Below are 15158 nucleotides of genomic sequence, written 5' to 3' on the forward strand. Positions count from 1 at the left end.
TGGTCTGCATATATCAATGTCACCATTTCTGTATTAGATTAAAATACCATATGTGTGTGTGTGTGTGTGTGTGTGTGTGTGTGTTAATTTTAGAATTTAAGCAAACTTGTCTCCATGTGTTTATTTTAAAACTGATGATGATAACACATAACAGGTTCAATGGATAAAATGTAATTTCTTACTTCTTACAACTGCTCATTATATCTGAATTTACATTCAATGTTTGTTTTAATTAACATATTTGGGATATTGGGCAAATTATTTATTTTGTAGTTTATCATTATATCATTTACCAGTCTTTTATCATTCAAATATGTAATATAGTACCATTATACTGACTTCATATTCTATATGATATCCCAGCAATACATATTAAGCAGATAAGTGCAAATAAAAATGTTCAGAATGTAAAATTTACTCCAAGCTCAAAGAAGATCAGCAAAAGATAATATCCAACAAATTACCAAACAAAGAGCGAAGTTAACGCAGTTACCTTTATTATGACGTCTCCAACACCAACGGTACTGTACAGCTACGTCTTCTGAGTTTTACCATCATCTTGTCTTTCAAACCAGAATTAATTTCTTGAGCTCTTACAAAATGAAGAAACTTTTAAATACTATAATTTAAGCAGCTTCTTTACATGCCATCAGATAAATTATGGCACAGTGTTATGTCTGTCAGCAAAACGCAACTTCACATTTGGACGGCGCGCTGTGTGGGCATCGCCGACACAGCAACTGACATGACTTCTCTATTAGCAGACAATGATTCGGAATAAATCCTTCGCAAATCTAACATTCTCGATTTTTCATAGTTCCACTTTTCATTGTTGCATCTGTTTGATTGTACAATTGCTAATGATGTTCAATGAATCAACTTCAATTCATCTGCTGTCTGAAATCCCGGTTCAGTTGGTATTTTCTTCCGCGCATGATGCCGTGTAAATAAAAGATACGGTCGACATTCAAAGTGGTTTAGGTTAATTTATTATTTTTCTTTATTAAGGTCATTTGCAGAAAGTGTTTCGCTAGGGTGAGAAAAAAAAATATAACAAAAAGAAAACTTTCTTTTCCAACGCTAATACTGTATATATTTCAATTTGTGATTGATGCTATAAATAAAAAAAATGATAATAAAGCATTTTAGCCCGTGGCTTCGGCACGGCACTCGTTTTTGTGGGTTTTTTAAAATGTTGTTAGTGTTGTTTTGGGGTTGTTTTTTGTGTGTGTACCACACTAAAAAACATACCAGGTATTAGGCCTAACGTAGGAAAAGAAATTATCCTCTATTTATTACTATTCTTACTGTCAAATGACGCAAAAGTGATCAAATTGCTATTAAGATTTTGTTTTGTATAACACTTACCGCTCGTTTTCCTCGAGATAAAGCAGCCACTTCAAAATGATTATAAAATCTGTGACAGATGAAAAACGTGGTTTAAATAATTCGTAATCGCCTGCCTTAAAATACTGTAGGAATTTGCTAATGTATTTCATGGCCCTCGTTTGAGTAGATACCAACGATCATGTATATCGACCAAATTTTGTATATTCCTGCCCACAATCATGTATTTTGTATTAAACCGTATATTACACGAGCGCTCTGTGGCAAACTCGGGGGGGGGGGTCTCTATTATACCCAGAGGCGTAGCTATGATATTTTGCGCCCGGGGACGAACTATAAAATTGGCGCCCCAGCCCCCTCCCCGTTTAATCACATTTTTGAATATTACCCTTGTTTACTTATTATAATGTAACGTTGTAAGCCTCATTTTGGCGCCCCTGTACCTTGGCACCCGGGGACATATGTACTCCCCTTCCCCCCCCCCCGCTACGCCTCTGATTATACCTGCTGTATCAGTTGAGAAATATATTGAACAGATCAGGCCCCAATACTCTCGCTCTGAAAAACATTAAAATAATTATATGCAGAATATCGGTAGGTCTCCCTCTTGCCGAAAATGTCAGCACCATATATATTTTGCAAGTAATGTAATGGGTATAATAACACACACACACACACACACACACTTTTTTGGGAGTGGGGGGGGGTGCAACGGACAGATGCCCCCATTTCCCAAAAAAAATAAAAAGTATTTTATATTTGTGTATTTCCCCCTCAGATGTGTTCTACGTTTTATTAAAACAAAATTTTATATAAAAAATTTAGTTTTTAGAATTTTTGATGGGGTATTTATGTTTCCATAGTGTTATCTAAAGGGTTGTTCGTCCGAGTCTGGTTTCCCTCACCTTGCTCGAAGTTCATTCCCTTGAAATGTTTTGTAACCTTTGCTATATGTCGCCTAGGTCTCAGTGTTTGCTATATGTAATGGTGTTATATTGTGTGTATGCTATATTTTCTTTATGTTTGAGACAGCAAGTATAGATCAAATATCTTTCCCAGTTGTATTTCTTCCTTTATGATGTTATATTGTATCTTTTAATTTGTTTTATGGTTTTCTAATTTTGACGATGGAATGGTGTACTATTTAGACTTTGTTTAAAAAAAATAATTTCCTATTTTATTATTCGAGTGATAATATGTGTCGTTCCTCATAATAGTCTTTAAAGATGTTGATAGGTAGGTTACGCTCGATCCAAGGTTCACGCTTCTTTATTCTCTATGTGTTTTTCCTGGGTCGCGTTAGGCCTCCTTTATTTAGTTTATCTGATTATGCTTTATTGAAAGATCCAAACGTATTTATGAGACCACATTATTCTATAGTGGTCAACCATGCAGTGCGGGAGAAGTTAGTAGGGTTTTAAACTAAGTGTTATACAGTATGTATTTGTGTCTTTATTTTGTCTGTTTATGTTCTACATTGGGTGTTTTCAAAGACTCATGATGGGCCTATGCACTTCACTGAGCCCTGTGACTTAGCCCCATGATGTCATCGCCATTTACTTCCCCCTTATATTTTCCCTGTATCCCTTCCTATATATGTCTTTAGAATTTTCTTTCAGAGAAAGAAGAAAAAAAATTAAATTACAAAATTCTTTTATTTTTTTCTTTCTTCCTTTCTTCCCTTTTCTCTTTAAAAAAAAAGTTATATGGGTTTCTTTGAAATATTTGAAATAGAATTTGAAATTTTCTTTGAAATATGGCTGTTGTCGGGTGCGAGGAGGGGGTATGGGTATGGCATCAGCTCGCAATTGCGCTACGCGACCCTTCGGTCTGTAATACCTATTCCTCCCTCCCCCTCTCTCCCCCAATTCCAACATCAATTGCGTTATATCAACCTGACGGTAAGTATCTATTCGTCGTAAGACGTACTGAGTTCTTGTTGTGGTTAATATTCTTATTTTTACCACGTATCTTATTTAAAAATCTTTATCACCTGTCCACAGGATATCATCGTAGTTACTATATAGTCTATACATTTTAGAACGATTTTGTTTTCGTAGTCTAAATCTATGAATAAAATGTTATTTTTGTTATACTTATATTTTTTGCAAATTTTCATTATTAACTTTATCCTATTATGTTTAGATTTATCACATTGGACAATCGTATGTAGTTTGGTGAAGTTCGCTGTTTTACATAAAGGGCATTTCGGCATTATCCTCAGCATACGATGTTTGATTGTTTCTTCGCCTGTTAGCCAGGTGTTGTGCAGGTATTTAAAAATTATACTTTGTGTTTTGACAGATCTTATTTTCCCCAATTTTTCCAATTTTTTGTCCAATTTACCCCCTCAGTTGTCCTGCTCTACTCTACATTTTATATTTTTGGTTACCTCCTCCCTAATCCAAGCGTGACTTTTACTTATTAAATTTTGCATAAATCTGTTTTGTCTCTATATTTTAAAATTAGTTCTCATATGTTTGCGTGGCACTTCGATTTTTTTATATTAATTTGTTATTTTTGTATATCTCTGGTCGGTTTCTCAAGGTGAAGCCGAACCAGTAGATGTACGGTGCTTCTCACGCTGTAGCCGGGTCTGAGTGCATTTTTTTTTTAATCTATTGATTATGTTAGTTAATTATAGTAGTAGAGGGCTCGGCAACCCCAAGCCCCCTCTACTTTTGGCCCTATATAATGTCTCTTTTTTTACATCATGCATTTTATGATTCCATATATAATCTATTATTTCGTTGTCTGTTTTGTTTAAAATTGTATTATCCATATCTATGGATTTAATTATGTAGTTAATATTTGAGTATAAATAAGTCTTGGCCACTTGGGCCCGCTCCATGATAGGTAATGGCGCCATGGCCAGATTTTCACATTTTCTCTTATTTTATTGATAATATGTTCATATTTTTCTACAGCTTCTTTTTTTTATTACCAAAGTAAACCCCTAGAGCCTTTACAGTGTCTCTCAGTAAGTGTGTGTGTGTGTGTGTGTGGGCGATAATCCAGGGTGGTTGCCCCTCCAGTTAACTATTTTTAAGATTTCGTGCTTGTTGTGGTTTATTTTGGAACCCGACGCTTATAGCATTTCCCCTCTCTTATAAAGATGTTGCAATCATATGCATGTTAGAGCATTTTTTAATTCTTTTTTAGGTTTGGTATTTGTATGCCTTGTATAATCAGGGGCGGATTAAGGCTCACTGGTGCCCTAAGCACTGACAAATCTTGGCGCGCCCCTCTTTTCCACGTACACCTGAGAAGATAACCCTAGGGTGTACCATGATCAAGAAACAGAACATCATGATCAATTTGCACTAGTTGTATCAGTTTTTTTTACAAATCTTCATTCTTTTTTCTTTCTTTCTTTTCACCCTTTTCTCAACTTTGTGGTGCCCCCTTTGGCCCTGGTGTCCTATGCACGTGCTTAGTCTGCTTAATGGTTAATACGCCCCTGCTTGCACATCTGGGTTGTTTCTTATCGTGTGACGTAGGATTTATATTGCCATTACGTATTCTAGCATTGATAGTGGACATCCTTGTATCACTGATCGTTGTATTTCAAATTCTTTCGTGCATTTCCCGTTTAATTATCCCAGTGTGTAGGATTTTGGTCCATTTTGGAAATTGGGTCCGAAACCAAATTTTTTAAAAACATTCTTTATACAGTTTTGTTCAAATCAGTCGAAAGCTTTCTCCTGGTCGAAGAGTACCATAACACTCATCATACCAGTTTCATTTATGTAGTTAATTATAGTTTTAATGTTTAAAATATTGTTTTGTATATCCCTCCCCCACAAGTTTGATTTACATTAATTATCTTGTTTATCCTACCCTTTACTGTATTTGTTAAAATCCTACTTAAAATCTTATAGTCCGTGTTTAAAAGTGATATAGGCCTCCAGTTTTTAATCTCGTCTCTCTTCCCTTTCCCTTTGTATATAATTGTGATAACTCCCTCCCTCATAGATTTAGTCATTTTATTTTTACTTAAAACTATATTATTATACAAAGCGTTTAAGATCGGCGTCAGTTCACCGTGGAACTTTTGGTAGAATTCCACGATGAGTCCATCTTTCCCTGGTGACTTTTGTGAGTGTTGATATACTTTTTGTGATTTCTTCATCTGAGATGACATCATCACATTGGTCTCTATGTACTGCTGATGTCATCTCACAGTCGACATTTTTTAAGTAGCTGTCGATTGTGCTGAAGTATATGTTCTGTGTGGTGTGTGGTGTATAGTTCTTTATAATATTTGGAAATATTATTTAGGATATCTTCTTTTACAGTATGGGTTACATTGTTTATTTTGATATTGTTTAAAATTGTATCACCCCCTTTTCTAAATTCTTCTCGCTTATATACGTTTTTTGCCTCGTTGTAGATCTCTGTAAATTTTCCCGCCCTTATTATTCTCCCCTGATTTTCGTCTTCTTCAACGATTTTAATTTTGTCTGTCAATCGTTTTTTTTTTTCTTTCTCCATCGTCGTTTGTTGTTTTGCTTAGTTCTAATTCGAGTTCGTGTTTGTCTTTTTTTTCTGGGGTTTTTCCGCCCTCTATTTGAGTACTGAATATTTATTCCTTTTATTTTGTTTTTTAAAACATCCCAATCAATTATTATATTAATATTTTCTTCATTTTTGACGGTTTCAATTTCTTTTTTTAATTATTATTTCGACATATTCTTTGTCATTTAAAATCTTATTATTTAGTTTCCATAGTCCTGACCCACATTTTTCTATTTTTTTCATTTTTAGGTCAATAGTGAGCATGAAATGGTCTGATAGCTTTTGGTTGGTTATTGCAGTATTAATATATATTAATGGATCATAAAAATTTCCGTAAAATTTATCAATCCTGCTAGACTGGTTTAATTTATAGTTACCCAGTTGAAATCTCCCCCTATGATTAGATTTTCCATCGAATATTGTTGCAGGTAGGTGTATAAGTTTTCTTTAAAATTAGTTTCTTATTTCTATTAGCTGGCATGTACACATTTATAATATGCCAATTAAACATTTTAACACGTAGCAACCGTCCCTTAAAAAATTCCCCCCTCCTCAAACCTTTCCCAGCTTTTTAAAAATATTATTGTTGCAACCAACTCTAATATCATTATTTGCAAAATTGTTGCATATCTTTATTGCGTTAAGTTTGTCTTCTACTAAAATTTCGAACTCTGGCTTAATTCTATAGTGTGTTTCTTGTATCATTATTACACCAAAGTTTGTTTCTTTGGCTACTTTGTCTGCTTTCGCTTTGTCTATCCCATTGCTGTTGATAGTAGCGATCCGGAAATTTGTTTCTTCCATTTTTGCTTTACTCCCAGGTGCCGCATCACTTTTATATAGAATTTAATTGTATATATTTCAGTTAAAGTTATTATATTCCATTTGTTTTTGTACACACACACCAGCACGCTCGACAAAGAGCGCTTGAGTAATATACAGTTTGATACATCCTACATGGTAGTGGGCAGGAATACATATATAGGTCGTTATCCTTCTCGACCGAAGTAGTAACATTGTTCCAATGCTAACACTCGACGTCCTCGATTTGTGCTTCATCGTATTTGCAGTCTATACACTTAAAGTTACAATGGAAAAGTGTACATGAACATATTTATACCATAGACAGAGCCTTGAAGTACTACTTTTTTCGGTCTAAAACTGTCCCCCCAAAAAAAGAAAAAAAACCCAGCATGTAATAGTTCATTTCGATACAGTTGCACAGAGCATTTGACGTTCATTTTGATGTCAATATATATTGATATCGATTAAGTGCGATTTGTTTTCAAAGCTGCTTTATTGCTGGTAGTGCTTCTGTTTTCAAGTTCGATATATAATATACCCATGGAGCAGTAGTAATACAGAAATCAGAACAACAACCATCATCATCATCATCGGGAGTATTATTATCGTATATGTTGGTCACATCGATGATCATTAATAAAAAGCGGTTGAAATATGAACAATATTCCATCTCTTCAAATAGCAAATAACTAAGCAAAGTGTGTGTGTAATTTTTAACGTAGCTTTAAAAAAAAATGCAATCATATCGCTACCATGTCTGCATTGTGACAGTTTATAATGATGTCTAGCAATGTGGCATCATGCCACAAACATACAGCATTTTGTCCCACCCAGTCACATTATCCTCACACCAATATCTTAATGATGGGCGCCAAAAGAGGCAGCTGCTAGTACCATTTTTATGTCTTTAGTGTGATTCGGCAGGGGTTTGAATCCGCGACCTCTCGCATCCAAGGCGGACGCTCTGTACAGACACTGCACCACCTGAGCGATCGCTTAGCAAAGAATGTACGATACTGTTTCCTGTTGTTCATAACAACTCGACCTGGAGACCCACCTGACGGAAAATGAAAGCGCATTATAACGTTATAATATACGAATCCGGAATTTTTTTTGATTATTATAATTTTCAAGAAAGTTAGTGCCTTTTAGCATTTGACAAAGTGTGCTTGCAGTTGCATACTAAGGGGAGGGGGAGTTTACAACATACTTCGATGCTGACTACTGATTTGAAGCATAAAATTAAAACTAAACAACAGCATAACATGTTTATATATCTTATTAAATACGTCTTCATTTGTCTTTCCGTGCGCCAAAATGCCTTCCTACACGAACATGTTCCATATAGGTAAATAAGTTGTACCAATCGTAAACAACCACCGATTTCGACATATATGATATCAATTTATAGGTTTCTCATCAGTTTAAATCGATCTGTGCAAAAAAAAAAAAAAAAAAAAAAAAAAAAATAATTAAAAAAAATGTGTGAAAATGAATAATAAAAAAGTTGCTATTTGCGACTCATTGTCGCTTGCGACTTTACCGATCTTCGTATCCTTGATGCTTCCATCCTTCCCGTTTAGGGATGGTAGCACCTACTTGGATGCTAATACTATAGATTTGAAGCATATAATTAAAGCTGTACAACAGTAAATAATATGTTTATGTATCTTCTTATTAAGTACGTCTTCATAATGTATGTTCGTGCGCCCAATGCCTTCCTCTACGAACGGTTTCGATATACACGAATAAGTCATACCAATAGTAAATAAACACCGATTTTGACAAATTTCATATTAATATATAGGTTTCTCATCTGTCTAACTCGATCTGTGCCAACAGACATGTGTGAACATGCAGAATACAAAAAAGTGTACTTTTTACTGAATATTGGGTTCGACTTTACTGATCTTCATATCCTTGCTACGTTCATATACCGTTCCCGTTCTGCGATGGTAGCACATACGTCCATGCTAATACTATAGATCTGAAGCATAGAATTAAAGCTGTACATAATTATAAAATATGTGTATGTATCTTATTAAGCACGTCTTTATCTGTCTTTCCGTGTGCCTACATCTGACCTATACGAAAGTTTTCCATATGGGCGAATAAGTCATACCAATCGCAAAGAACGATTTTGACACGTTTGATATCAGTTGATAAATTTTTATCAGTCTAAATAGATCTGTGCCAATATAGATGGGTGAAAATGCAAAATAGAAAAGTTGGTATTTTTCACTCAGTATCGCTTGCAACGTTACCGATCATCGTATCCTTGCTACGTCCATCTGCCATTCCCGTTTTGCGATCGTATCACATTTTTTCGATGCTAATTCTATAAACCTGACACATATAATAAAAGCTGTTCAACGGTAAATAATGTGTATGCGTCTTATGAAGTACGTCTTCATTTGTACGTCCTTGCGTTTAGTGTCTTCCTAACCGAATATTTTCCATATAGGCGAATAAGTCATACCAATCGCAAACAACCAACGATGTTGACAAGTTTGATATCAATTGATACGTTTCTCATGATTCTAAGTCGATCTCTGCCAATAGACATGTGTGAAAATGCAAAATAAAAAAGATTGTTCTTTTTACTGAATATCGGGTGCGACATTACCGATCTTCATATCCTTGGTACGTGAAACTACCATTGCCGTTTTGCGATTGTACCACATATTTCGATACCAATACTACAAATTTGAAGAATATAATTAAAGCTGTACAACAGTAAATAATATGTGTGTGTATCTTATTAAGTACGTCTTCATTTGTCTGTCTTTTCTCCTAATGTCTTCTATACGATCGTTTAACAAACAGGTGAATAAGTCATTACAATAGTAATAAACACCGATTTAGCAAAATTTGATATCAATTGTTAGGTTTCTCGTCAGTCTAAATCGATATGTGCCAACAGAAATGTGCGAAAATGAAAATAAAATAGTTTGTATTTTTGACTCGATATCGGTTGCGACTTATACGTGCCTCTACCATTGCAGTTTGCCACGGTACCACATATTTCAATTTTAATATTATAGATCTCAAACATATAAGGAAAGCTATACAACAATATATAATATGTGTATGCATCTTATAAAGTACATCTTTGTGTGTCTGTATGTCCGCTCAATGTCTTCCTCAATGAGCGTTTTCCATATAGGCAAATAAGTTATAACATTAGTAATTTTTTAAAAACGCGATTTAGACGAATTTGATATCAATTGATAGGTTTCTCATCAGTCTAAATTGATCTGTGAAATATATAAATGTGTGAAAATGCAAGTAAAAAAGTTGATATTTTTTACTTGGTGTCGCTTGCGATATTACGGATCATCAACGGATCATCATATTCTATATTCTACCTACGTGCCTCTACCCTTGCCGCTTTGAGATGGTACCATATAATTCGATGATAATCATTTGAATGTTAGTGCTCCTAGATCTTTACAACACGAACGTTTATCTTAGAGTCGAATAAGTCATACCAATCGTAAGCACACACAGATTTTGACAAATCTGGTATTATTTGGTAGGTTTCTCATCAGTCTAAATTGATCTATGCCTACAGAAATGTGTGAAAATACAACCTAGAAAAGTTTATATATTTTACCCAGTATCCTTTGCGACTTTACCATTACCAATCTTCATATCCTTGTTACGTGCCTCTAGTATTGCTGTTTTGCGATGGTATCACATACCTCGATGCTGATACTAGTGATATGAAGCATATACTTAAGCAATAAAACAGTAAAAATTATGTGTATGTATCTTATTAAGTACATCTTCATTTCTCTGTCCGTGCGCCTATATCCTTGCAACATGATCGTTTTCTATAAGGCTAAATATGTCATGTTAATCGTAAAAAAAGCTACAAAGATTTGGACCTATTTGATATCCAGTCATTGGTTTCTCATTAGTCTAAAACGACCCGTGTCAATATAAATGTGTGAAAATGCTACCTTGAAAGTTGCCTTTTTTGTCTCGGTATTGCTTGCGACTTACCGATCTTCATATCTTTGCTACCCGCTTCTACCCTTGCCGTTTTTTGATGGTTTGTATATAACCAAATAAGTCATGCCAATTGTAAAGAACCACCGATGTTAACACATTTGATATTAGTTTATAGGTTTCTCATCCTCCAAATCTTTCTGTTTTTAAGAAACGTTTTTCTAATTCAACTAACGGGTCATCACGCTAAAATTACGCTACTGACAAATGTCACCTTAATATCCTACATACTAAACTTAGACAAGCAGGTAGTCTCCTGAAATCCGACCTTTACATGGTGAATTTAGTTAACTCTTTCACGTGTGCATGTGCTTATGATAATGAAGAAGTTGAACACTTTGTCTATTGCCCCTTACCTAATGCCAAAGATCCCAGCTCTTTCGCTCTACCTTTCAATACACTTCTTGGTTAAGTCTAGATTTATCATTGAAAAGTGACGTGACTACTCACCTACAATAAGATGTCTTACTGCTTGTGTGATGACCCGTTAGTTAAATTAGAGAAACGTTTCTTAAAAATAGAAAGATTTGGAGGATTTCGGATATCATCAGGCAGAGAGTTCTAAAGACGAATCGTATATGGTAAAAGGTCGTGTGAAAATATAAAGTTTGGTTGAGATTGGTGTGATACTTTGAGAGTAACGTAGACGATAATTAGATGCCTCATATCTCCTTTGTGGAAGAAGTTCGTTTAAATAGTTAGGTACTTGAGTATTTATAATCGAATACATAATGCATAATCTCTTCCTTTTCCTTCGTTGTGCAAACCAAGCAGTTTCCGCATAAAGAGACTATCTAGAAGAATTAATGGGTATAGATCTGGAACGATCCGTGCATCTTCCATCTGATTTTCCCCCCTTTATTCTGATCTTTCCGAATCTTCAATAGAACAATTATCCCAGACTCCAGAAGTATATTCTAAGGTTGGACTTATGAATAGTGTATATAATTTAGCTGAAGTCAACAATTAGTCTGCATTTAGACGGTAGTGTTTTATCTCCTTTCTTATACATCGGTATGTCATACGCTAGCTTGCACTGTGTTAAAAACACGCTGGCTGGGAGTGATTTATTTAAATGTATTTGCAATGGAACATACATTTCTTCAACTATACTTGTACAAGTTTATTACTTATTGGATTGGTTCCAGCGGTTTTGTTTAGGTCAAGACTAGTTACTACATCAATAATTTCTTGTTTATATATAATGATGTCAGAAATAAAAGTTTCATTTCTAACTTCAAAATGCGGTAACTGTTTATCATAATTTTTTAAACGTGTAACATATCAAACTTCCGAGTTCAACAGGTCGCACTTCTCCTGATCACTTGTTGCAAATTTAGATGATCATTTCGTACGTTTCAGTGGAGGTAATAGGTTCCATGTCTTTGTAGAATGTACTTGTTATCTCATTATTTTCCAATAAGGTCGAGGATTTGATCCGATGGCAGGGGTTGAACCTGCATCCTTTCGGTCGCAGGTCTGAGACGCTAACCACTGAGCCAATGTTGCTCCTCTTAAGATTAATATACCCATATGATATTTTCCAGTATCATACGTAACTATATGATACGTTTAATAACACCCAGTAACTCAGCAAATGCCGGCATGACGACATATGAATTGAAGGTGTAATGACGAATGCAATTTAAAGTCAATTATGTAACCTATTTTTATGCTTTTTATTGAATATCATTTCTGTCATGTGATACACATAACATAATCTTACATTTAAGTTTATTTAAAATGAAATTTATGAAATTCGTTAAATAGTTTCAATCTTTTGCGACTCTCGTGAAAAGATCCTCCATTGCTGTTCATGTAATTTTACATGTCATTATATTTCTTTATTGATTTGCACTTTGGTTACAAAAGAGACAACTTTTGCAATTTAAAACTTATTTCATCTATACTACACTAGTATAGCTCATGAAATGAAGGCAGTTTACTTGGCCTCTAATTCGTCTATAGGGAATGATACCTGCGGGAGACTGCTCTATCTGACCAGTGTGTAACTATGGAAACGGTAATTTAGTGACCTCTTCTCCAGCCTCGAGCTTTAGGTTAAGACTGAAATTCGCTGTCTTATGTAATGTTCTGTATCTGTAGTTTAAAGCTGGGAGAATTATACAAAGAGAATAGCAAGTAAACCCTTCTGTAAATGGAGCAAACTCGCACTTTTACACTGTAAAACTAATTTATCTTACAATCATTTATGAATAATTAAAAATTACTGAGTAGTAACTAAGAATATATAAATTCTTTAGATGGAGACCCAAATTTCATTTTTTAAATTATCGTATTTTTTATGTTTACTTTCCAGATACATTTTTTAAAAAATTCTCAAGAAAATATGAAATCTGACAAAAGATAACGAAAGTCTTAATATTTTGATTTTTTGTAAAGAGCAAAGAAAGAAAACTATTAATGACATAAGCTTTCATCATGACATATACACACTAGCCTCCACAGAAGTACCTTTATGACAGTACGGTTAAAATAGAAATAAATACGCATATACAGTTGTAAACTTTCCCGATTTATGACTAAACATTTATACTGTGATAGGGTATTCTTAGTAAGTAAAATGTGTATTATACAATGAATGAATAGGAGGTATTCGATGAATGGACTGCACGCATTTCAAGTGCAGTGGCTACTCAAGATTATTTACTGATGCACAAACTAGTTATAGTTGTCATACTGGTTGTCATTCCAGGGATACTGACAGTCAGTGATTTCCACCTTGTAAAATCTTTCCTCTAGGGCGGACAATAATAATAGTTTCTGAAGCTGATTTTATTAGCAATGGTTTGCAAAATAACAACAAATATCCTTGTGTTTTATCAACTCATTATGGTTCCGCTGCTTTGGTAGAACAAAAAGGAATGTTCTTTATTGTTTTATGAATTTTATGCCCTGTGACAATGGCCAACATTTTGTAGGTCACGATCACTTTGGCATAAACTTATTTTATGCATGGCAGTTGGAAACTACGAAAATCTTCTTAGAGGCGAGCTGTATAATCGGCAGTTACATTGTTATTCTGAAAGAGTTCTGATAACTAAATAAATAAGTAAATAAATAAAAACACCATCTTTTATCATTAAAAGTTGCCAAGTGTTGTTTATACATTGTACGTGGCGTAATTCGTAAGTTTACTCGGCATATTTTCAACTCGGTAACGCCTGGTAACGGTCATACTTTTACCTAAATATGTGGGTCCTTTGAGAGCATCGTAAATGTATGGAGGAAAAGAAATAATTGTATTTTATGCTCATCTCAAAAGATTTGTTTGTATTTCTGCGAAATAGTCATGCCTAACCAGATAATAGCACAGACCCCCCCCCATTGTAACTACAAAGCCTTGAGCAAGTGCGAAGTTACCAGTTAATTTTATTGTTTGTTTCTATTTTTCAAGTTGTCTTCGTGTGTGCGCGCGTAAATTGAAAGCTTGTTATTACCAGTCAATATCGTCAATCATATTTGCTCCATTATTCCATGCAGATAAGAAAGGAACTAATTTTGTGTTGAATTTGTGCCCCCCCCCCCCCATCCCACCCCGCCCCGGCACGGTACAATAAACAAACACTTGATTGAAAATAAAATAAAAGAAACTAACCTTGCATTGTTATAATGTATTCCTTCTTTTTTCATCATGCGAAATTTACAGAACAAAATATATCAACGAACTCCGTAAATGTAGCGGATGCCGGCATGCGTATGCATCCTTACTGTGTGTGTATCGCTAATGTCAGATAAAAAAAATATCGCAAAAGAGACGAAAATATCACCAGATTGCTTGAAGGCGCCTGCCATTCACGCATGATAAGTTTCAAGGTGCAAACGGACCAAGATTATATTGTATCCAGGTTAACTATACGACGATATCTCGCAAATAAAAAAAAAAAAATCATTATTTTAAAGAACATACAATGTGAGTGCAAATGATAATCTTTCGCAGGTATGAGTTACGAAAGTATCATGGGGGGGGGGGCACCAGACAGATGACCCCCACCACATAAAAAATAAAGTGTTTTCATGTACTCTTGTATACCCCAAGATGTGTGTGCTTGTTTAAAGTTTAAAAAAGGAATTTTGATCAAACTTTTAGTTTATAATTAGTCCTAGTGTTTTCTAAAGGGTAGTAGTCTGAAACATGGGTCTTATTCCCATTTTCAGATTTCATATCCTTGATTTTTAGTGATCTTTGTCAAGAATTTTCTATGTTCCGTGTATGCTATGTGTATCAATGCTATGGTGTGTGTATGCTATATAGTCTGTGTGTAGGGACAGCAATACTATGTCAAATTTGTCTCTGTTGTCTTAATATATATTTTTCTATGGACTTTTCAAATTTATTTGTTTGTCCTGGTATAAATTTAGTTGCTTTTGAATTAATTTGCAATTTAGAATTCCGGCGAGATGAACGGTATACTACCATTTGAAATTAAAATAAAACCTTTTGTTTTATGTGA

The 15158-nt window shown here is 34.5% G+C and overlaps 1 long non-coding RNA gene across 3 annotated transcripts in view; it reads right to left on the bottom strand.

The window, feature by feature from the left end:
• Nucleotides 1–1630, bottom strand: part of LOC149774616 (uncharacterized) — a 120854-nt gene extending 119224 nt beyond the window's left edge. For 2 of the 3 annotated variants that reach the window (XR_016416769.1, XR_016416768.1), the window contains exon 1: nt 494–1630. This is a non-coding gene — a long non-coding RNA (uncharacterized LOC149774616). The remainder of the gene's footprint in view (nt 1–493) is intronic. The other variant, XR_016416767.1, reaches the window with a different exon arrangement.
• Nucleotides 1631–15158: the final 13528 nt, after the last annotated feature.

This window comes from Sinohyriopsis cumingii, unplaced genomic scaffold, assembly GCF_028554795.1.
Source record: "Sinohyriopsis cumingii isolate HCF-2022 unplaced genomic scaffold, ASM2855479v2 utg000160l, whole genome shotgun sequence".
In the NCBI taxonomy this organism is placed as follows: Eukaryota; Metazoa; Mollusca; class Bivalvia; order Unionida; family Unionidae; genus Sinohyriopsis; species Sinohyriopsis cumingii.